Here is a 25,546-nt window from a genome sequence, read left to right as displayed (position 1 = left end):
AACTTTTACCAGACTTCAAATCCCGCAGAAACATATCTTCCAGCTTATGTCTGGTCTGAACCAGAGTTGCAGCTTGTACAATTTGCTAACCGGCAATTGGCCCTAGAACCACATAAACACAGAATAGGCAGATAGATTGATTCAGAATTTCTGATTTTTTTAAGGGCAAGAGGGCAAATGCCTAGCTTCTCTAAGGCGAAAAGGCAGTAGCAGAAACAAAAGCCACATCCATTTCTTAATACATTATTATTATTATCATTATGATAACACTGCCCTTGTACAGCACTTTACAATTTACCAAGCCTTTCGACAACCATGATATCATTTGATACTCACACCAGCCCCGTGGGGCAGATGTTCATCAACACAGGCACTTGACAGATGAAGAAATTCAGGCACAAAAAGGTTAAGTGACTTACCCAAGGTTGCACTGTGAGTTGGAAAGCATAAGAATCAGTTGCCTTCTGTGCTGGAAAAATGAGGAATGGAGGTATCTGAAGAAGTCACAATTCTGTCCCCTAAGAGTCCTCCTGATTGAGAGGAATAGAACTAAAACTTTCATTTGGCGGTGTGTGGCATGCTCATCTTTATTTCCACTAGTGTTTTCAGTGTGTGAAACGTGCAGAAGCAGTAGACATGCAGGCTGCTCAGTGAAACTGGCATGATGCAGATGTGATAGCTAATATTCGATAATGAGCTAATGCTCGACATTATGTGCCAAATAATCAATGTGCACTGTAACCTAAGCACCACAAAACCCCGATTAAGGTGTGGATTCGTTTGGATTTCATGATTGTTTATTTCCTGATAATCTTGGTAAATGAAAATCTACCCCTCTAGGAAGCAAGGGAGGAATTTCCTTATGGCTTGTTTTTTAGTAACCATCAGCCAGCCCACCTGACAAAGGCCAAACATGAACTTGTTGAACATTCACAGAGACAGACACATCTTAAAACTGAGATATTCCACAAGATCTGTTGGGATTAAATTCCAAGTCCTTCAATAGCCGTGTTCCCCAGTCTCTCTGGAGTTTAACAACAAATACCAATTAACAAGAACATGGCAAAACCTTCTTCTCCCCTTCCTGCTGAAATTTTTTTCCAAAAGGGAAAAAGAATTAAATGGAAGTGCTAGCATATTCTATGAAGGTAGGCTTTCAAATATAAAAAAAAAAAAAAATAGGAAATTCGCAACATTGGTAGCAAACTTTGCTTTCCTTAGAGATATTTTTAAGGTAATTTGATATTCTGTATTCTACAGGCCACTTCTACAGGGGAAAATGAAGTTTATTCACGGAATTTTATTGTTGAAAAATAGCTACTAAGCCTGCTAGCGGAAATGTGTTTATGTGGAAAGCTGCACTTTGAAGAAGGTAATTACTACTTTTATATGTTTCCATTGCCACTGCTCAATTCTCATTTTCATAGTTGAAAAAGAAAAACAGGTTTAAATAATGCAATGCTTATTAGCGTACAAATATGGACCTAATTGTCTCTTTTTGACTCTCAGAAGTAATTGGCAATGTCTTCTATGTAAGTGGGTTAAGAAATGTGCCACAGATGCAATTATAATAAAAACTTTCATTTGGAAATTGCAACCTTATCTTCATTGTCTTTTAGTAGTTCCACAATAGCTCCCTGTCACTCTGCACTCTCCTTAGAGGATCTGTTATAAGGATATGTGTAGAGCAGTAAAAACAATATACCCAGTGTATTGAATTATAGCAGTCCATCAGCGCCCTGTAGCACTCTGGAATACCACACATACTCAGGTTGCATTGAACAAAGCCAAAAGGAGAGTTGAAAATAAAAGCGAAATGGTTATTTGGCATGAAGTAGACCTTGAGATAACCCCCAGTTTTTTTGTTTTTTGTTTTGTTTTGTTTTTAAAATTAGATTCAGTTTCCTTTTCAACTGGACAAAGCAATTCAGGAAGTAGCATGGCCTGACTGTTCTAGAATTTTCTTAGAAATCTTTTCACTGACCTTTTCTAAGCCTCGAAAAATCTTTCCGCCTAACACTGCACATTTCTTTTTCCTATGAGCTTAGAAAATTCCTCTCACATTTCAAAACATGTGCTAGAGATTGATGAGATTTTAGTTAAATTTGCTTGATGATTATAAACACTCATTTAAAAAACACTAGGCTCATTTCTATATGTGATTGCTCAACCTGGGAAAGTAAAAAACTCAAAAAAACAGATTTCTTTTTTGTTGTGTATTGCCAAATACTAGTTTAGCTGATTGTGTTTGTTTGTTTGGTTAGATTTTTATCCAGAATGAGTAATCTAATTGCCATTTCATAGATCCCCATATATATATATGAATTTCAAAATATCCTTGCTATGTATATTCCATGAAGCCAGTTTTCAGTACATTTGTTTTATGTTATACTGACATCTATGGACTCCGTAAGAGAAATTCAGCTTTTTAGAAAAATTCTCTTGGCTGCTTATAAGCAACTTAAAATGTAACTCAACTATGTAAGATGAAGAATCTCTAAATCTACTACGAGTAACCCACTAGCTAATCTTTGAATCTTATCACTTAACTCAAAATCATTACAAAGCTCTTCTACCTACCTACAATCAAAACTTAAGGAAGAGGTGCTGAGTCTCCATTAGTAAAGCATTAGCATCTCCTCTTTAATGAAGGATGGTCCTTATTAGTGAGACAATAAGGGGGAGTCCTGTCAGAGCATACACACTTGTTTACTGTATTCTTATGATAATATTCATTACTGTAATTACTGTGTGTCAAATACTGCACTAAATACTAGGGATATAATAATGCATAAATAGACACTGGCCCTGCCCTTAAGGAACTCACAGTCTAATGGAGGACATGGAGAAATAAAACAAGCAATTTACAACAGAGTATGATAAGTACTATGATAGGATATATTTGTCAGAATAGGCTAAATGCTATAACAAATCTCAAGATGTCGGTGGCTTAACTCTGTAAAGGTTTTTTGCTCATTCAAGTCAAAGTCCAATGTAATCAGAAGGAGGCAGAGGGGCCTCTCTACTCCAGTCATTTAGGGACCCAGACTCCTTCAATCTTATAAGAATAACACCACCTTCAAGACATGGTTTCTAAGATTGTTGTGGAAAGAAGGAGAGCTTGGGAGAAAACACAACCACCCTTACCTGGCTCTGCCCAGAAGCGCCACATCAATTCTGCTCACATTGCACAGGGGAGAACCGATCAGATGGCCCCACTTACAAAGGAGAACTAGGAAAGGTAGTTCAACTGTGTCCCTAAGAGAAGGAAACAGGCTTGGTCAACAACTATTGATAAGTTGATATAAATACTGGCAAGTAGAGGAAGCCAAGAAAGTAAAAAAAAAAAAAAAAATCCTCTCAAATCTAATCTTATATATATTTTTAGAATAAGAACCGTAGAAAAGTGGAGAAAATGGAGGAGAAAGTTAACTAGTAACTAGCTAACTAAGAGCTAGATAATGAATAACTTGAGTAAGCCAAGAGGATTAGAATGATAATTTCACCTATAAGTTCTCATTTCTTGCTTGACTGTTGATAACTAGATGTAACTAGTGTTGACTACACAACCACTTCAGTGAAAATAACTACAATAAGCAGAGTAAACCAAAAAGCTAAAAACTCAATCTTTCCAAATCTAACTTTTTATTTTTTTGTTAAATAGCATAGCAACTCAGAACTATATAAAACTAGAGAAAAAAGAGAAAAAAATGTATAACTAGTTACCTAGTAACAAGATAACTAACAGCTACATACGACAGACAACTACAACAATTGGAATAAGCCAAGAGAATCAGAAATGCACATTCCACTCCATACTAATGTCCCATTTCTTACTTGAATAACAATGGGTTACTAGACATTGCTGGTTGTAACGATGTAAATAGTTAACTAGAGAGAACTAGAATAACTAGAGGACACCAAAAACTGAAAATCACATTCTTCTCAACTTTAACTTCTTATTTCATGCTCTGAGTATTGTCTGGCTCTGGATTTCCTCATTATTGTAATATGTCCCCTATTAGGGTGCCTCACTGTTTCATTGTAAACCCTATCTGCTCCTACTTCATACTACCCTGATGTTGAAGAACAATTCCTTGACTCAATGGCTACTTCAAAATGTATGCTCCATTACAGGTTAGAGCCCAATACTGCTGGATCGTGCTTAGTGGTAGTGGGCCACAAAAAGCCAGGTATGGAGTAAGGTCCTGTTTATGCAAAAGGAGAAGGAGCTGCTAGAACATGGAATATATCTGAAATACAGAGAGAGCCAAGCAACCAGATAGACAATGGAAGTTATGGGAAAGTACATTTGCAAATGGCATAATCCCAGATCGAAGTCACTTGAAAAGAAAAATAAAATGATTGGCTCATATAACTGGGAATCAAGGTACATCTGAAATATCTAGACCAGACACTCAAGTGATACCATCAGGAATATCTCTGTCCATCTTTTGCCTTTGCTTTTCTTTGTTTGTTGGCCTCATTCTTTTCTAATAAGTTAGGTTTTTCTTTATGGCAGGTTTTTTGTTATGGCAGGGATGATGACTGCTTACAGCCCTCTTTCTCCTAGATTTCTGACACAGAAAGCAAGGCCATTTTTCTCTAGCTCAAAATTGAAAACCTCAAGGAAGGACTCAAATTGGCTAAGCTTGATTACATGCTTAACCCAGAACAATCAATGTGGTTAGAGGAATGAAGTTTTATGTTTGGAGGGGCCTGAGTCAGAAGCCCACCCCTGTGACCAGTGAGACAGGGCACTATGATTAGCAGCTGCCTCACCAGAATCACTCCATTGGACAGGAGAAGCATTCCCCCAAAGGAAGTGGGGATGCTAGACAGTAAAACCAAATACAACCAGCACCAGGTCCAAGAACCTATAATTTAATTTTCTGAGAAAAGTCCAAACCTGGACCTCTATTAAGATATTATCCAGGGATTTGACACAGATTGGAACTAAATTTGCTCTAGGATGTTGCTAGCTGAAGGATATTTGTGCTGTTAGAGTCTTTATTAGGCAGTCACATCTAATTAAGATAGCAGGAGGCATGGTTGGAATTGAAAGACACAAAGGTGAAGCCACATTTGGTGTAGAATGGAGGACTCTCAAGAGATATGTAATCTAGAAGATGTGTAATCTTATAATAAGTCCAGTGAGGCAACCTGTATATTTTACTACAATGGGTACAAAAATGGAGTCATTGATCAAAAATCCAGGGATGATGTACTGAAGAGAAGTGTAATGTACTGACTAAGGTGTCTAAGATGAAACCTCCAGATCCAGGAGATGAATCAGGCCATAATTGGAGATGTAATGGCCAAGGAAAGATAGGGTGCAGGATGTTTGCCCAAAGATGCATATATTTGTGCATATTTTTGAGAGAATCCAGTTTAAAAACAATGGATAGCATCATAACTCCAAAGTTGTGACACACCTATGACCAAATTGTGAAGGTCCATGCATAAAATAGTGTTTGGATATACTAAATTATATAATGCATATAAAGTATTTTTTACAATGAGCACATATTAAGTATTCAGTCAATGGTTCTATTATTAATACTACTATTACTATGCACATGGCATTATGCCCATACAATATATATAATCTGTGACAATTTTATTTAATAGTATTGCTCCTCCATTTTATTTTTTTAATGGAGTGAAACAATAAAAACAAAAAGAAACACAGTAGGGGAGAAGGTAGGAACTACTATGATAAAAATATGGAATGCTTCATGAATTTGCATGTCATCTTTGTGCAGGGGCCATGCTAATCTTCTCTGTATCATTCCAATTTTTGTATATGTGCTGCCAAAGTGAGCACTGCTACTCCATTTTTTTATTTTTATTTTTTTAAGATTTTATTTATTTATTAATGAGAGACACAGAGAGAGAGGCAGAGTGAGAGAAGCAGGCTCCATGCAGGGGGACTGACGTGGGACTCCAACCCTGGTCTCCAGTCTCACACCCTGGGCCGAAGGCAGGCGCCAAACCGCTGAGCCACCCAGGCATCCCATTTGAAACAATTTGCAAAGATAACAGAAATGTTCATTTGTGGAGTTGGAATTTATTTTTTTAACTTTATTTATTTATTTATTGGAGAGAGAGAGAGAGAAAGAGACAGCAAGCATGAGCAGGGGAATGGGCAAAGTGAGAGATGCAGGGCTCAAACCCAGGGCCCTAGGATCATGACCTGAGCTGAAGGCAGATGCTTAACCAACTGATCCATCCACGTGCCCTGCAGAGCTAGAGTCTAAATCTAATCTGTATGACTCCAAGATGTGTATTCTTACCAGTATGCTACATCTCATGGAATGCTGGTGATATCCTATGAATGACCAGGCAATTTACAGTCTATATTTGATGTTTAGAGCATGGTGTAGACTCTGGTAGTTGGCATTTTTATCCCTTATAGGATGAGAAATCTGTTGTTTAGAAGGTTGACTTGACATTTCTGGAGTTTTTCATAGAATTAATGATGCCACTAGAGCTGTGCAGAATGAGGTGTTCTACTCACTCAAGCAAGGATATTAGAGTACATCATATTATAGCTGTACATCACATTATTGCTCAGGTAGACTGAAATCCCAGGGTGTTCTAGTGCATAACGAGATACAGTGTTGTTCATAAGTCTCTGGGAGACTTCAGGTTTGTTACACAGGGGAACATGATGTGATATTCACGTTATCTACCTTCCTTGGAAAGTGGATTTCTCATCTTCCTTTCAAATCTATATCAATTTGTATGTCTTCCAGAAATGTAGGCAAAAGAAAATGTAGCCTAAGAGTCATGCATGGATAAGAGGCTTCAGGCCTCAACCCTGGACAGTGAAAGCACCGAAGCCTTAATAATAGTTTAAAAACTCCAGTGGGAGGCAGCCCAGGTGGCTCAGCGGTTTAGCGCTGCCTTCAGCTCAGGGCCTGATCCTGGAGGCCCGGGATTGAGTCCCGCATTGGGCTCCCTGCACGGAGCCTGCTTCTCCTTCTGCCTGTGTCTCTGCCTCTCACGTGCTCTCTCCCCCTCTCTTTGTCTCTCATGAATAAATTAATAAAATCTTAAATTAAAAAAAAGCTCAAGTGGGAAATGCAACGTGGTTGGGGCTAGCTCTTTGTAAGAAGTTCTTAAAACCTTTGAACTTATGGATTTATAACTTAGTTAAACCTTTTGGCAGAAATCATCACCCCAGGCATTTGGGGGATAGTCTAATCACCCTCAAAGTTGAAGGTACCACCTTTGGCATCTTGCTTATTAAGCCCAGTTATGAATCCTACATATCTGGGATGCTTCCTCAGGGCAGCCTTTGCCATTTCCTGGATGGTTTCTACCTACTCACTATGCTTCTGAGATCCATGGAACATTAGGGTCCTATCACATATATATTGATGTTTCTAGGGAGGAAAGTAAAAATCAAATCAAATCAAATCAAAACAAAATAAAATTAAAAGATGAGGTCAAAATGTTTGGGAAATAGTGGTTAAATTTTCAACAGGTTTATCACCCATTATGGGACATCTTAGAGGTTTTTTATAAGCTCGTATATGCTATGAATCTTTAGGAGAAGCAACTAATATGAAGTTTTCCAAATGTATTTGACCAGGGTTTGTTTCTTCTTGATGACTACATACTACCATCTTATAGAAAACTAGTATGCTTCCATGAAACACAGCTTAAGGAATGCCAGTCTAGGCTAGTGTAGCAATAATAAGTATGATGTATATCCACTGTATTTATACTAGGGGATCAAGGTGGTGTCAGAAGTTTCTGGCAGCTCATCTAAAAGTTCTCAAGTCAATGCAGAGAAAGATCAAGAAGAACGCTATCCCCACCAGGCAGCATGTCTGACAAGTCTTTCGAACTCAGAAGCCAATGTCTGACACAGGTCCTTTGAGCTGCACCTTTGAGGTGCACCTGGGCTATACACCCTCCCCCTGCCTTGCTCTGCTCTGCTCAGTGTTGAAGGTTGGGGTTTATTGGTGTATACTGCAGTTTTGTCACTGGCATGGAAGCTCCTCTCTACATCCCAGTCATAATGGCATTAACCCTGACTATTTGCCTCGTTCTCATACCCCTCTCCCTGGTGACGATACATGATTAAATGATTGACTATGATGAGTAAATAAAATCACATACGTCTTAGGAGGTAAATTAAATTATATATGTAAAGCACTCAAAATAGTGCCATATGACATTCACTCAGCAAATGTTAGTTCCCAAATGGATCTTGCAAATCTCCTTAAAATCTGTAGCATCCATTCAATGCTTTTACTTTTCATTTGTGCACATCTTGATAATATATGGAATTTTTTTAAAGCACATACATGAATCAACTTCATTTAAAAAATTAAAATAGCTACAGAAACCTGTCACAAAAAGACAAGTACTATATTATTCCATTTATATGAAGTGGAGTAGAGTAGTAAAATTCATGGAGAGAGAAAGTAGAATGGTGGTGGCCAGGGGCCGCGGGGGACAGTGGATGAGAAGTTACTAATGGGTAGGGAGTTTCAGTTTGGGAAGATGAAAAATTTCTTGAGGTCGATGGTGTTGACAGTTGTACAACAATGTAAATGTACTTAGTGTCACTGAATTGTATACTTCAAAAATGGCTAAGATGGTAAATTTTGTTTTGGGTTTATTTTACCACAATTTAATGTTCTTAATTAAAATTAAAAATATAACTAAACTAAAATGTTTCTCTCTCTTTCTCTTCTCCTTAAAAAACCTCTGCCTCCCTTTAGTCTCCTATTCAACTAGCTTTCCATACTGCCACTAGAATGGTGAGTCTGGCCACAATCCTCCATATTAACCACTATGAGATAAAATGCAGTATTCACCCTGACATGCAAGGCTCTTCCCTTAATGCCCCTACCTAGCCTCATCTCCGAACACTGCCCTGCTTTGTATCTCTAGTCAAACCACACAAAATTGCTCTTATTTTTCCAAATGTGGTATTTCATGACTTCTTGTCTTTGCCTAAAATGCCTTCTCAGACTCCCTTATCTGCCTGACAAACACCTCATCCTTCAAGGCAAGGTTTGGTGGGGCCTTCTTTGACACCCACGCCCCTCAGGCCAGGCAGAACACTGCCTCTTTTGTGCCACCACTCTCCCTAATATGGCACTCTATCACCGCAGGTAGCACGCTGCATTGCAATGGTTTGTTTATATGTCCATGCCTGTCACTAGATTGGGAGGACCTCAAGGGCTCATTCATGTTTGTATCCCCAGGGTTTAGAGCTCATTGCTTGCTACGTAGGAATTGATTAATGCATTGTTGAGTGAGTGAATAAATATAGAGAAGTGGAACCATTGATCTGTTCATTTTTATCCCGGTTTCCACCACTACGATCGATAGAAATTCCAAAACAAATTCCTTAAAGACATTGTGTGTTGTCTGGGCAGCAGGTTGATCCATACCTGGTGACAGAAAAGAAAGAGTGGCCAACCTCAAATGCCTAAATGTGTCTGCCTTCTTTTCTGCCCCTAAAGAAACCACACCAGGCTTGGAACCAAGAATGTTTCCCTTTCACACTGTCTAACTAATAAAGGATTTAGAGTTGGGGTAAGGAGCAGCACCGGAGGGGACTCCCTGAAGGAAAAGGAAATTTGTTCTGGTTTTCCCACATTGGAGCTGAACTCTGTTTTTCATAGAAATGCAATTATATATGATGCACACACTATTATACTTCAAGCATATTATGGGTTAAGTAGCCTTGGGTGAGCTGGTTTGGGAGTATGCCTATAATTTATAACATTGTTTATATGGGAAAATTGTTTCTGAGTTCAAAAAAACAAACCTTTGGAACGTAACTTGGTGACTTCCGGAATTCTTTTAGAAAGTACCGTGAGCATATCAATAGAAATCTAGAGATACATGAAAATGAAATGTTTTAATATATGATGATGGCTACAGTTAACGGTCACATTACAGGTATTCTGACTAGATTATACCAACTCTGGTCTGTAGTTCTTGAATTACACATTATTGCCACTTGGTATTCTATACCAAGGTAATCGAAATAAAGTTGAAAGAATGGAAGTTTCCGTTTTGACCCCATCTCACAAAGGTCTACTGTTCAGTACAACCTATGAGTGTCATACAAGATGCCTGCAACTTTGCTTTAGGACACAAGCAGCCAGCAAAAGGGACACACCCTCTTTCAAGCACTTTTACAGCAAAATGTCAGGCCATGAAAATGACTCACTGGCTTACAGTTTGTCATCAGGGTAAAATATTCCCTGAAATAAAACAGTCTTCTGTAGGGACCCTCTGTGCGTAAACAGATGCATTTGCAAGCCCACATGACCTAAATGGTTATTTCTGGCCGTTCTCCTTCCCACATCCAAATGTTTGTGATATATTACTATGCAGTTGAAGGCTGCAAGGCAATATGCATGATTTGAGAGGAAACAGTTCATTTACTGACACTACACAGAAAAGTTGAAGAAAGAGGCTTTCTTAAAAAAAAAATAGAAGCAGAAATCTAAAACTGCTTTTAAGAATCACCATTTTCCTGTTAGAAAAAACAATCATGGATATCTGTCAAATACTAATGACAGGTCTGTCAATCACACCCCAACCGCACCCCTCCATGTTTTCAAGAGCTTGTCTTCTTATTGTAAAACTAGCTTTTAACTATTTCCAAAGCAACAGAATTATATTGCTGCTATGTGTGACTGAAATGCATGACAGGTTGTTTGGATTGCAATCCCAAGGCCCCAGTTATGACCCTACCAGGGAACACACTCTCCTCATTCAATAGAGCCTTGTGTCTACATAATGTCAAACAAATGGTAGGGCACTAAACAAATAATGAGCTGATTCAGTAACCTGTGGAGTGTCTCAGGTTGGGCCTACACCAGAGGTTGGCAACCTGAAATTCTTCTGAGAGGCACAGTCAAGCCTGTTCTGTGAAGTTGAGGAATTGTCTGGGCCACCCTCCGACATCTCATCTTGATACACAGTTCTGAACATGTAGAACACATTAATTCATTAAATACTTAAATGAATGGACTTTAGGGAAAGACTCTCAAATCTGTATGAGGTGTACTAAAGTCACCTGATTTTGTACTCTTTTATCCATCTGATTCATACTCATTTAAAGGAACCATCTACTCAGGCGTGCAATATTTTAAAAAATGTTCCGCCAGAGACATCTTAGGCTAAGGCAAATTAAGGGGACTGATCTGCTTGTCTGCTGACTTAGGGCAATACTGGGTTCAAAAAAAGCCATATATTAAGGGTGGGTTCTATGGAGGGTAGGAGTAGGTAATGAGCTGAAGTGTTCAGGGCAGGTGACAGAAAAGATAGGGTTTCTCAGAGGGGCAAACTCGTCCTCTCTACCTCTGCTTTTCACGATCTCTGAATTCATCTTCTCATCCTTCCCTCTAACCTCAACACAAATTGGGTACCTAATCATTATCCAAGCTCAACTTTCCTGCCTTTCCTATGAACATTTTTAGTGTCCCATTTAGTATGGACAGCTCTTTTTTTTATTATTCATAGAGGCACGGGAGAGGGGGGGCAGAGACACAGGCAGAGGGAGAAGCAGGCTCCATGCAGGGAGCCCGACATGGGACTCGATCCCGGGTCTCCAGGATCACACCCCGGGCTGCAGGTGGCGATAAACTGCTGCTGCCCAGTATGGACAGCTCTACTGACAAATGCATCCATTACACAACTGGATTGTAATGTATCTAAAGAGAGGGACCTTGACTTCTGTTTCTTAGGATAGCTATGCAATGCTGGACATCTCTTCCCTTCTTGCTCCTGGTAGATATATTTTTTTAAATATTTTACTTATTTATTTACAGGAGACACAGAGAGAGGAGTAGAGACATAGGCAGAAGGAGAAGTAGGCTCCCTGTGGGATCCCGATACAGTACTCTATCCCGGGACTCCGGGATTGCCCTGAGCCAAAGGCAGACACTCAGCCATTGAGCCACCAGGTATCCCCTGGTGGATATATATATATATATATATATATATATATATATATATATATACACACATATATATATATTTTTTTTTTTTACAAGATTTTACTTACTTATTTGAGAGAGAGAGAGAGCACAGGTTAGGGTCAGAGGTAGAAGCAGACCTCCCACTGAGAGGGGGGCCTGATGGGGGTGCTCGATCCTGGGACTCCAGGATCATGGCCTGAGCCGAAGGCAGACACTTAACAGACTGAGCCATACAGGCACCCCTCCTGATAAATATTTTACCTTGATCTTCTTTGTTTACATACATGCACAGGGCCCTCTGATTATTAAAAACAACAAAAACATAAATCTGCCTTCTGTAAGGTTTTCTCTTCAATCTGCTTCTTTCTTACTAGAGTCTTTTCCCTAGGTGATATCATTCAGTCTCAGAATTTCCACTATCCATCACACAGATGGGGTGTTTGTTTGTTTGTTTTTTACACAGATGGTTTCTTATTGGTGGTCCCCAGCTCTGATTTTGCCTCAGAATTCCAGTGCTACCTCTCCAAAGGGACTGATGATCTGGATAACTTGCTGTTTTCTCATACTTGGCTTGGGAACAAAATCCCCCTCTTCCTCGCAAACTGACTTTTCTTCCCTGACATACAGATCCCTGCTAATGGAGCATGGGATAAGTTCAGTAAGTTCAGCTTATTTCAACAATTATTTATTGGGTGCCTACCATGAACAAGATATTGAGCCCAGAAATCATGCCAGCATCTTTAAATGTTCCGTCTCATTCTCTGCCTTCAGCCTATCCAGAGGCTCGGTCAGTTCTTCTTGTGAAATGTCACCCATGTCCAAACCTTCCTCTCTATTCCCTTTGCCACCCACTCCAGCAGTCCCAGGACTTGTGGTTTTAAGCTTGCCTTGGAATTACCATCTACCTGGTTTCCATGCTAGTATCTCTCCTTCCTCCATTTCAGAGGTTCTCAAACGTTGCTGCCTATTAGTGAAACTTGGGGATCTTTTTAAAAATCTAAGGCCCAGGGACATTTGGGTGGCTCAGTCGTTGAGTGTCTGCCTTAAGCTCAGGGTGTGATCCCGGGTCTTGGGATTGACTCCCACATTGGGCTTCTTGTAGGGAGCCTGCTTCTCCCTCTGCCTGTGTCTCTGCACCTCTCATGAATAAATAAATAAAATCTTAAAAAAAAAAAAAAAAGAAACTAAAGGCCCTGGCTCACACCATTAAATCAGAATCTCTTGGGTTCAGACCGTGGTATCATTATTTTTGTAAAGCCCCCCAGTTGTGCATCCAAGCTTGTGTGTGAGTCAATGTTTATTTCATTCTATGCACTACTGCCAGGACTTCTACAAACACTGCTTTCCTTTTATGTAACTTACTGGCTCAAAACCTTTAATAAGCTTCCACTGCCCAGCATCAAGGCTCCTTACAATCTGACTCAATTCAGTCTCATGAAACCTGTACTGCTCCACCTCCATGACCATCTGCTGAACACATCTTCTCTGCTTATCCAAATCTCACTCATCCTCCAAGGTCCAGGTCATCCAAGAAGAAACCTTCCCTAAGGAATCCAGACCCACAGTAATTATCTACCCTCTGGGCACCTCTAGCACATTTGCCTATATCACCTTATATGGGTTAACATTCTCTGCTTTTATGTTTCATTTTCGTAATTAGTTTCTAAGTCCTGGGGACATAAGTCTCTATCTGCTTTAGATCCCCCACTGTACTTAGTCCAGTGCTTTGTACATTATAGACATTCCATAAATATGTGGTTGGTTTATGTCCAACCTATCAAAAAAATGTTACAATCAACATGTAACTAACTTTATATGTTTGTGCTGTGTTGTAATATAAAATTAAGCAGTATGCTTAATCTCTCCTCTTGTCACTAGACTAACTGACAAAAAACAGGACAACGTCACTTTCAGATGGGACTGCTTATCTTGAATACCTCCTGGGTATAGCTAAGGCATGTAGATATACCATATATAATAAACCCAAGGGAGGCTATTAACAATTCAACATTTCCTGTTCGTGTGGGAATGCTAATTCCATTTATCAAACAAGGACAGAAACATTGTTTCTTTAGGCTGGTCCTCCCTTTTTGGCTCCTCCGGGTCCAAGGCTATAATCCCTATGGAGCCAGAGAAAGGAGAAAACCCTCCCACTGACCTCCTGACCACTGGCTTAGAAAGTCAGGCTGAAAATAGTTAAAGATTTCTATGTTCAGAATTGTTGAAATGGGCCATTTGTGATTGTGGTGTAGTATAAGAGGCACTAGACCTGGGGCCAGAGGGGATGGGTTCATATCCCAGATCTGTCATGTAATTGTCCTGTGATTTTTAAGTAAAATACTGACCCTCTATGAACCTCAATTTCTTTATCAATGAAAGAGGATTAGTAATAAATGGTATAGTGTTTGGAGGACTAATAAATAAGACAATATGTGTAAGTATTCCTAGCACGCAGTAGGACCTCAATAAATGTTAGTATATTTGAATAATAATGCTAAAATATGTTATTTGCTTATTTAGCCTAAAATGCAAATATTTTAACAAAGGGGAGACATCCAGTTCTTCAATTAACATTCCATACATTTTTAAATTGCTTTTTATTTGGTAATAATTTCTAATAGGGGCGCTGGGGTGGCTCCATTGGTTAAGCGTCTGCCTTTGGCTCAGGTCTTGATCCAGGGTCCCAGGATCTAGTCTTGCCACCAGCAAGAAGCCTGCTTCTCCCTCTCTCTCTGCCCCTCCCCCCATTTGTGCACACACGTGCACTCTCTCTCACTCATTCTCTCTCAAATAAATAAAGTCTTTAAAAAAATTTCTAACTTAAAAAGTTCCAAGAATAAAATGGCTTAAAGAATACTCACATACCCTTTACCCAGATTCACTTATAATTAACATTTTTAATCATCTTCTTTTATCTATCCAATCTATCTATATTCCTGAATCATTTGAGGGTAAGTTGCATGCATCGTGACCTTTTGCCCCTAGTACTTCGGTGTATATTTCCTAGGTGTAAGGATATTTATTCTCTTATGTACCACAGCCCACTTAACAACTTCTATGATATTAACATTAATACAATATTTTATCCAAGCTTTGCCAATTGGCCCAATAAGGTCCTCTATAGCATGGGGTAGGACTGAAACATTTTCCATTTGTTTTCTCAATATCTCAGTCCTTCCTGCTTCCTCAAGAATCCTCCTTTCCCCACCTCTAATATTTGCAAACTAGAGAAAATAAACATATTGTCACACTGAAAGACTTTGAACAAAGAGCCTTTTAAAAAAGAAAGGAAGCAAACCAATCATGATGAGGATGGACATACCATTTGTCCAAGTAGATTAAGATATTAAAAGCATGGCCATGCAGAAAAGATTTTAGACATTTTTTTCTCTGAAAAAGAATGTTCCAGAGAGAGAGAGTGAGAACTTGACCATGGTGGAGATCAAGCCGAAAGCTAGGTTTGGAGAAGGATTATGTCTTCCAAACTTAATAACCAAGGAATGCTATTAGGAACCTGGGCTCATTTGGGTCCTATTGTGGGTTGAACCATGATCCGCAAAAGACACGTTGAAGGCCCAGCCCACAGAGCTTGTGAATAGGGTTTTTGCAGGGGTGCCTGGCTGGCTCAGTCCAAAGAGCATAGGAATCTTGATCTTGAGGTTGTGAGTTCCAGCCCCACATTGGGTTTAAAGATTACTTAAATAAATAAATAAAAATTTAAATTTGTTTAAAAAGAAAAAAGAAAGAAATAGGGTCTTTACAGATATAATAACTTTAAGATAAGGTCATTAAGGTACACTCTAATCCAATATGACTGGTGTTCTTAAAGATTTTATTTATTTATTTATTTATTTATTTATTTATTTATTTATTTATTTAAGAGAGAGAGCAAGTAGGGGGAGGAGCAGAGTGAGAGGGAGAAGCAGACTCTGCACTGAGCTCAGAGCCCAATGCAGGGGTCAATCTCACAACCCTGAGGTCATGACCTAAACTGAAATCAAGAGTCAGACACTTAACTGACTGAGCCACCCAGGTACCCCAAGACTGGTATTCTTTTAATAGAAAAAAAGACAGACACATACAGAGAAAAACATTACGTGGAAATATAGAGACACATAGAAGAAAGATGGTCATGTGAAGACGGAGGTAGAGATTGGAGTATTATGATGCCAGAAGCCAAGTGATCCCTGGGGTTCCCCTCACACCTTTAGAGGGAGTGAGGCCCTGTTAACATCTTGTTTTTGGACTTCTGGACTCCAGAACTGTGAGAGAATAAATTTCTATTCTTAAAAGCCATTCAATTTGCGGCACTTTGTTATAGCAGCCCTAGAAAACTAATACACACCCTTATTCGGGCATTGATGACACATTTACTGAATAACTACCACATGCCAAGCACTATGCTAGGCACCAAGGAAATACAAAGATAAGATGGGAACTATTCAGGACGCTTGGGTGGCTCAGCAGTTGAGCATCTGCCTTGGGCCAAGGGCGTGATCCCAGAGTCCTGGTATGGAGTCCCACATTGGGCTCCCTGCATGGGGCCTGCTTCTCTCCCTGCCTGTGTCTCTGCCTCTGTGTGTGTGTGTCTCTCATGAATAAATAAATAGACTCTTAAAAAAAAAAGATGGGACCTATTCTCCCTTTAAAAGCTGACTTCAGTTTTCTATGATGGATTGGACTATTATTTTCAGGATCCCAGAGATGCCTTTCCCTAACCTATAACCTGGCGAACACATGTTCTTTGTCTTATTTGCCCGTGTATGTAGCATATTTAGGTACTCTAAAGACCACGTTTCTCCTGGCATTTTGGACTATACCATTTATCAAAGGACACAGTTCTTCACAAGCTCACTCTCCCTGGGGTGGCTATGAAAGAAGAGTGGGGAAGGTTTTAGGACACCTTTCATGTTGTTTCCTGCCCGTATCTTTCCTGATGTATCCATATTCCCAGTGATATTTTTCCTGCTCTAAAATGAGCTCTTCACACATTTCATGAAACACTATGCAGGGACCACAATGTGGCACTGTTTCATTCTTAAAATTTAATAAAATACACAGTTCATTTTGTGTGACAAAATGAGGTCTTCACCTCAGGGTTTATGGCTTGGGAAGGGGAGAGTGCATATCTAAGGCCCATTAAGTGTCAACCTCAGTAATGGAGCCCAGGTCATACCTCTTGAACCTTGATACCCTTGGGGCAAGCCCTTGGCAAATGGATGAAGTAGGCAGTATTTGTCTTTATTTTACTCCTACATCAATGGTTAGAGACGCCATTTTCCATAATGGTCCCACCTTCTCCCCGCTGCCTACACCCAGTAAGGTGTCCTGACTTGTGTCCTTCCACATTCTTGCTTTGGCTGTGGTTATTCTGCCTGCTAAGGTAATAACTCATAGCAAGGGGTCAGCTAGAGGTGTGACCCCCCACAACAGAAATATTTTCTTTTTAAAGGGGACTACCTTAGAGATGAAAAAGCCATCAAAACCAAAAGGAATATAGCTGTAAGGATGGACTGGCATGCAATGGGTCGATTGTTTGGGGCAGGAGTCCTGTACTCTGTCATATTTGTGAAAATTTTTGTACATCTCCTGTGATTCTGGTTTGAGTAATTAGGCAATGAGGTAGATAGTGGTGTCACGCATGGACATGAGGGATACAGGAAGAGGCAGGTGAGAATTATGGGTAGGGATGGAGGCAGATGATATGTTTGGTTTCATAGATATTCATTTTAAGATGCCCATGTAGCATTCAGGGGATTTCAGCAGGCAGTTTGATACATGGATCGTATAAGAGATGTGGCAGGTGGTACTAATTTTGGAATCATCAGTCAACAAGTCTCCTCATTCTTCTGTGAGGTCATCATAAGTCTGGCTTCTGAGAGAACATTCAACAGCAGGTGGATGAGACATTTTTAAAGGGATAGACACTTGCAGGTATCCTTGAAACACTTTCACGGACTTGGCCACTAGCTGGCTTTAGCTCTCCCACTTCAATCTAACTGCTCTTGACCCAGGAGAGGTATGTGGACTCTGGTTGTGAAGTGCGATGTAGGCAGTGGTTAAGGTATTCTCCGGAGAGTGGCAAGAGACCCTAGAAAGTCCAATGTCAGCCTTCTTGCCCCCACCAAGTAGCATTTATGAATCAAGGAGAAATGGACAGAATGAGTAAGAGGTTGTACACTCTTGGCTTTGGCTGTCCTCATTCTTAATGCTTTGTCAAATCTTCCTGGCCTCCAGTTGGTACACCCTCCAAACCATTCTGTACACCATCAGGTGGTTCTTCATAAAACACCACTTTCATCAGTTCCCCCAAACCTCCAAAAGAACAATTTCTATTTGTTTTAGTCCATATTCAAAGTTCCTCAAAATTCTAGCCCTACCTTACAAAGCTGAACTAAACCTTACCTAGCCTAAACAAATGAATAAGTAAACATTTCCTGGCCTCTACACAAACTGTCTACTCGGTCTGAAAACAAACCAGAGTTTTTCAGACTGTAAACTCTTGTAATGTTATTATCCCACAACCTTGGAATACCCTCTACTAACTTCTCTACCTATATTGACTTCATTGAACACATACCATATACCTCCTTTGGCAATCAAAGTTCATTCTGCTCCCAACCTTCTCTTCCCTATTACAGTGAGCATGGTTACAGTGACCATATAGTCAGGATCAGATGACAATTTGGCAAATGTATCTGTGCTATGGGACAATCAAGGAGACACTACTTAAAATGGAGGCTATTCACTCCTCTGAATTGTATGGGAGAACTCCTTGCCTCATTAGTTTACCATGTTGTCTGTCCAGCTACACTGGAGGTATTGGAGGCTGAAGTACCCCTCAAGGCACCAATCACATGGTAGATATGAACTAGTTTTTTCAGTAAGTGTTTGTGTTAGGACTAGCGGCTGATGTTCTTTGTTGGAGTTTGGCAACATTATTTAGGCGTGGCCCATCCTCTAACTAAGAAGGCAGTGCACAAGGAAAATTAATGAGAGTAGACTAAATTCCGCAGAAAATACATTTTAACGGAGGAGATGAGCCCTTCTGCTGAGTAAGCTGAGCCCTAGTAAGGCGATCCTGCCTTCTTCTGAAGAGCTATGGAAAGAAATCACCTTGTGGGTGGTGAAACAGTTAGTCTTCATTTGCAGGGGGGATTTTAAGTGTCTTTATGGCTTTAGTCTGCCACAAAAATCTGCCCATATTTAACATCTGCTCCTTCTTCAAATTACCTCAGCATTTTTCTAAGATGCTGTGAATATGAGCAAGGAGCTCTCACTTTTCGAAAGTGTCCAGCCAAGCCAAAGGGACATTAACTAGAGGTAGGTGGGGAAGCGGACCAAGAAGCTGGTCTCACCAAAGGAAGTTAGTTTATTCCCTAGGAAAGAAATGAAATGTGAGTTGAGTTCGAGAGGTAGAACAAAAACCATTTAAACTCCTCACGGCTAGACTAGAAATTGAATGGAAGCGGTAGATGAGATGGTAAAATATGGCAATAAATAAGTCAGAAATTTCCTGTAACCTTGGGAGAGAAGGTGATAGTGTCAAACTGCTTCACACTGTTTTTGGATATCAAGAGAAGCTCTAGGAAGTCAGCAAACGTTTTTCTATAAAGGGCCAGATAGTAAATGTTTTAGGTTTTACAAGCTACAAACCTATAGTCTTGGTGGTACAGTCTCCTTTTTTTTTTTTAAATGATCCTTTAAAAACATGCTTTTTAAAAAAAGATTTTATCTATTTGACAGAGAGAGGATGTGATTGAGCACAAACAGGGGGAACAGCAGAGGGAGGAGAGGGAGAAGTAGCAGGCTCTCCACTGAGCAGGGAGCCTGATGCGGGGGCTCGATTCCAGGACCCTAGGACCATGACCTGAGTCTAAAGCAGATGTTTAACCGCTGAGCCACCCAGGTACCCCTAAAAACACTTTTTTGTTTTGTTTTGTTTTTTAATTGTAGCAGCAGTTTGTCCACCTTTACTCTAAAAGATGCTATATGTGTAAATTTCAGTTAGATTTCAACTTGAAAAATTCTCTTCTTGTGGTTAAGATTAACTGCAGAATGGGCAGTGGAAACCCTCTAGGGTAAATACGAAGATGATTTTGAATGAGGGAAAGACTAAAACCTAAGACTGACTAACTAGGGATCCTCAGCCAGCAAAGAAAGCAAGTACTCTCAGCCCTGAGTGGCTAGCTGGAGGAGGGGAGCAGGTTTGAGTGAACCTAAGTCTGTGCAAAAGCTGTTCAAAGTGGGGGGAAAATAGGACTGTGATTTGAGCAGGACAGTGAGCATCTGGCCAAATTAAAGCTGGGGAACTCCCTCAGGAGCCTTCATAACAGACCCAAACACAGTCTGGAAGCCGGGGTCAAAGAGACGCAAATTTTGAGGGTGTTTTTTGACCACAAAGGCAGGGGGAAGTCCTGGGCTTTGTAATTACCAAGCAACTGAGACTGCACTTTGGGAATAAGTGAAATTTCTGCAAAATGTAACTTACCTGCCTAGGATCAGTCTAAAATACCATAAGGGGTACACCCTGATGGATGGAAAGAAATTATGCCTGAAAAATTGGAGTCTGGGGACACTGGGAGTTCTGGTGCAAGAGAGGAAGAGGTTAGAAAGGTTGCCTTTCCCCTTCCCCCACAGGAACCACTTTTCACTAGGGAGCACAAAGCAGGCCAGAAGGTAGAAACTACAGACTTTCTAAAGCACACCTGACAAATATGCTTATGAGAAACCAAGGGAGGAGCTCCCCCCTCAAATGCTGACTGAAAAGACCTGAGGGCAACAAGTCTTAAACTGAGATCAACTTGTCAGGAAGATAGGAAGAACAATGCCTCCCTCACCCAGCTATAGCCCAGGGCTAGAGTGCTCAGAACTGAATAAATGCTCAGTGCCTAATTGGGAGGAGGAAGGGTTAGTGTGGGTGGTAACCACACTTACCACACGTGTGCTGAAAATAACCCTATATTTCAGTTTCCACAGTGTTTCCACAACCACTGTTTGATTTGAAGCTCACAAGCCAGTGTGATCCTAAGATAGGACAGAGATTATTTTCCCAAGTTTTACAAGACAATGAAACTGAGGCTCTGAAGGGTTGAGCTTGGTGCCCAAGTTCACACAGCTTTCAAATAACAGCAGCACACTCAAATCTCTCAATATTCCAAGTGCAATGCTCATTGAGAATTTAAAAGGCTCTTAAAGATTTATTTATTTATTTGAAAGAGAGAACACTCGAGAGAGGGTGTTGGGGGAGGCAGTGGGAGAGGGAGAGAGAATCGCAAGCAGACTCTGCACTGAGTATGGAACCTGACTCTGGGCTCAATCTCAGCAACCTGAGATCATGACCTGAGGTGAAACCAAGAGTCTGATGATCCACTGACTGAGCCACCCAGGCCCCCCGAAAGGGCTTTTAAATGGAAACAGTTCCAAAGCCAGAGTCTGTATTCTCAAGAAAATGTTGAGGCTAACCTAAGAAAGCCACAAAGATGCAGTTGGGATAGTTTTTCTTTTTTTTTTTTTTTTTTTTGGGATAGTTTTTCATCCCAACCCCTTCATACCCAGGGTTTTCACCTGAAGCAGAAGGATACACTAAGCCATGACTTAACCTGCTCAGTTTGTTACAGATGCTGAGAAAAATAGCTTTGATTTTGGATTTAAATGCAAAGTAGGATGGGGGAATTGAAAAGGGTTACAGATGACTCCTGTGCTAGGTGTTGGGGATTCAGCAGCAATTAGGACACTGTCTATGACCTCAGGGGAACCTCAAGTCTAGTTGGGAATCCCAAGATAAATAGCTACAAAACAATGTGATAATTAATCTGATAGAGAGGGGAACTAGGATGAGAACTGAAGCCCAGAGAAAGAGGGGCAGGAAGTCCCACAGCACACCACCATGCTTCCCTAACACACTGACCCAATGCCTATCCCACTCCTGTACAAGAGGGGAGCAGTAATGCTGGAAATGTGATAGTACATGAAACATGACCCCTCGTGAAATGAACTACATACATTGTAAAACGTAAGTCATGGCTCTATTGTTCTTTTTTTTTAATTTTTATTTATTTATGATAGTCACAGAGAGAGAGAGAGAGAGAGAGAGGCAGAGACACAGGCAGAGGAAGAAGCAGGCTCCATGCACCGGGAGCCCGACGTGGGATTCGATCCAGGGTCTCCCAGATCGCGCCCTGGGCCAAAGGCAGGCGCCAAACCGCTGCGCCACCCAGGGATCCCGGCTCTATTGTTCTATTACAAGATGTAAACTGCAATTTTTTTTTTTATCAAGCTAGACACTATAAACTGAAAATCTATGAGCAGTATTCCCTTCTTTTCCACCTTCTGACACTATGCTTCTAGAAAGGAGGCTATGGCACTGGAAGGGTGGAACACCAAACTTGAGTTAAAAGTCTGGTTGGTTAACATCACCTGGGTAGGAGCATGACTGGAGTGCTTATAGGGTAATGTTATGTTCCCAGATTTATGCTCTTTGATCTCCTGGAGATAACGAAGGAGGAAAGTTTATCCAAATGGAGCTTCAACCTACTGGCTTAATTTTGTCACAAATGGAACTGCTGTTGAGGAAACCATAGTAGAAAAAATATTGTCACTTAGGATGGAAAAACTCATACAAGTTTCCTGCTATTACCTTATTGCAAGAATCTCAAGTACTTTGTTCAAGCCATTTATTGTCTTTTACATAGAAATTACTTGGCTTCACCAAAGTTTCTTTGTTTCTTTTTGTCGATCCTTGGTATAGAAATTTAAGCTTGTGTAGAAATCACCTGGTTTCACAGACGGTGATTACTTTATTAAATAAAAATAATAATAGCTACTATTTATTGAGTACCCACCATGTCCCAGGCCTGTGTGGACAACATCATGAAACATCACAGATTTAAAGGTCTACCGGCCATTCCTACACCCCTGCAACATGTAATCTTCCTAAGTGCAGGCATTTAGCCTGTTTTGTTTATCAGTGCATCCCAAGTGCTTAGAAAAGCGTTGAAAACATAGTGGATCCTCAATACATAGCCAATAGATTATAAAATTGAGCCTTGAGAGGTTAAGTGATTTATCCAAAGTCACATAATCAATTGAATATGGGGATCTTAACCCAGTTCTATCTTAATGACAATCTCTTTGTTTCTTCCACAACACTAGGCTGCCTTTTGGTAAATGCGTTCCTGGTTTACGGTTGTGATGGAGGCATACGAAGTGACACCATCCATAAAGTCATCTGGAACCATCTTCTTGACATCAAAGTTACTGGTGTCTTTCTAATTCATCTACTCTCCGGCACTCATGCCTGAACTACCTTTCTTCTAATCTCAAAGCATTCATTTGCTAGGCACCAAGTAAACATACCACCTTCTGCAGAAACAGTTCACACCCACATTTCCACACCACTCTTCAAAACTCTCCGTTTATACACCAAGATCAAGGCACTGGGCAAAAGAAGGATGTGGATGACACTTCTGATACAGCTCCCTACTCTGGCATTCAGAAAACTTGTCAGCACTCTGACAAATGTCAGCAGTAGAGAGTTGCAAGGAACCCCAAACATCATCTAGCTCAATGCCTCACCTAGTGCTGGAGCAATTCTAAAAAATTACTAATTCAGGCCAGTCCATGGGTATCACTAAGGGGGTAGGCAAGAGAATGCCAGGATGTATGCAAAATTACAGGATAAGCCTGAAGTTTCTTCCTGGACCAATAATTTTCTAGATTGGGAGACAAAGTTAAATAATTCACCTACTGAATAAATATCACTTTTATATTTAAACCACTTCTGATATAGTTTATCACATAGAATACCCGACTCAACTAATGTTTAAAGATAAACAGGAGACTGGGGTACAGGTTACTGCTCAGGGAGTATTTCCTTGAAGAAGTGATATTTGAATTGTGGCCTGATGAGTAAGATTCAGTTAGCAAGGGGAAGAGAAGGAAGAGAATGGAATGAAGGGAGGTATGTGTTGTGTCCTTGGCAGGGAGAATAACATGTGTAAGAGTTCTAGGATGGGGAAAAATGCAGGATTTAAAGAGGTGGAGGCCTGAGTGCCCTAGGCCCACACTCCACAGTGAGAATGTTCTATTATCCCAAGATCTCTTGCAGCCCCTGCTAGGAGTCCTTTTTGCTCACATCCTGCCAAAACGCTGAAAATCCTAGGGGAGAAGGTCCAACAGCCTGGAACTGAGATGTTCACAGCTGTTCCAGCATCACCCCCAAATTCCTTAGCTAAGACCAGGAAGCCAGGAACACATAGTTATCATTGCTTAAGGATTTTTAACACATTTGCTAAAACCATCCACTCATTTAGATTAGAAACTGCTTGGTATAAAAGTAAACTAGTCAGGGGGATCTCTGGGTGGCTCAGCGGTTTGGCGCCTGCCTTTGGCCCAGGGGGGCGATCCTGGAGTCCTGGGATTGAGTCCTGCGTAGGCTCCCTGCATGGAGCCTGCTTCTCCCTCTGCCTGTGTCTCTGCCTCTCTCTGTCTATCATGAAAAAATAAATAAAATCTTTAAAAAAGTAAACTAGTCAGTGCATTGTACACACCATCGCAAGTAACAATATCAGCTAATATTTATATATTTGATCTTCACCATCACTTTTTGAAATAGGTGCTCTTACGGGTGCCTGGGAGGCTCAGTCAGTTGATCATGGCTCGGGTCATGATCCCGGAGTCCTGAGATTGAGCCCCACATCAGGCTTTCTGCTCAGAGCCTGATTCTCCCTCTCTCTCTGTCACTCTACCTACTTGTGCTCTCTGTGTCAAATAAATAAATAAATCTTAAAAAAGAAACTGATGCTATTATTATTTTTATTTTATGAATGAGGAAACAGGCTCCAAATGTACCCAGTGTCACATAGCTAGTGAGCAACAGAACAAAGACTATGACACCAGGTCCCTCTGGTGCTAAAACCCATATACTTAGTACCATGCTGCCCTTCTGAGCAGGGTTTGTAGGGAAGAGAAATTATGAGGACCTTAAACCCTGCAGGCCACTAAGCAAACCTGTTGTTCTACCCCCTGGGATTCCCTAAGATTGGATGGAGGGGCATGAAGAAATAAACTGTGTCAACTAGCTACCAAATGCCGGGCCTCGTGATAGGTAACCCTAAATGTGTTATTTCATTTAATCTTCAGAGCAACTCCTCATGGTGAAAAAATTATTATCCCCTATTTATACATGTGGGAATCTGATACAGAATATATTCTGACCATGGCCCAGAGTGGTTAAGCTATTTACCTCTTTGGTGAGTCCTGGAGCTGTGACCAGAATCCAGGCTTTAGCGATTCCCAAAGTCTGTACCCTTTCCATCAGAGCACATCAAAGATGGCTTAATATTTAACCCTTCCCTGGTTACATATTTGCACTTTAACAGGGGTATTTCTTGTGTGAATCTCACAGGACCATGGACTGGGAAGCAAGGCTGAGTGGGGACGGCAGGGTGGGCCTGCCTTAAATCACACCGGAATGGCATTGACCTACCTTCTTCCTGTAGTTCCTGAAGTGGGGCCATGTGCCAGGGAAGATAAATCTCCACTCCTGTCCCAGGCTTCTTCTCCTTCAACTGGGATAA

At 40.6% G+C, this 25,546-nt stretch overlaps 1 long non-coding RNA gene and 1 other non-coding gene across 2 annotated transcripts; one reads left to right on the top strand and one right to left on the bottom strand.

Moving 5' to 3' along the window:
* The first annotated feature begins 884 nt into the window (after nt 1–884).
* On the top strand, nt 885–24,714 carry LOC121482936. The gene is made up of 3 exons (XR_005985669.1): nt 885–1,148; nt 1,261–1,372; nt 23,121–24,714. It is a non-coding gene; the product is annotated as an uncharacterized LOC121482936 (long non-coding RNA).
* Nucleotides 5,721–5,827, bottom strand: LOC121483764. The gene has a single exon (XR_005985854.1). It is a non-coding gene; the product is annotated as a U6 spliceosomal RNA (small nuclear RNA).
* Nucleotides 24,715–25,546: the final 832 nt, after the last annotated feature.

The sequence above is a fragment of the Vulpes lagopus genome, chromosome X (genome assembly GCF_018345385.1).
Source record: "Vulpes lagopus strain Blue_001 chromosome X, ASM1834538v1, whole genome shotgun sequence".
Taxonomy (NCBI): domain Eukaryota; kingdom Metazoa; phylum Chordata; class Mammalia; order Carnivora; family Canidae; genus Vulpes; species Vulpes lagopus.
Note: the sequence above shows the minus strand (reverse complement) of the source record. Positions and strands in the feature narration are given on the sequence as shown.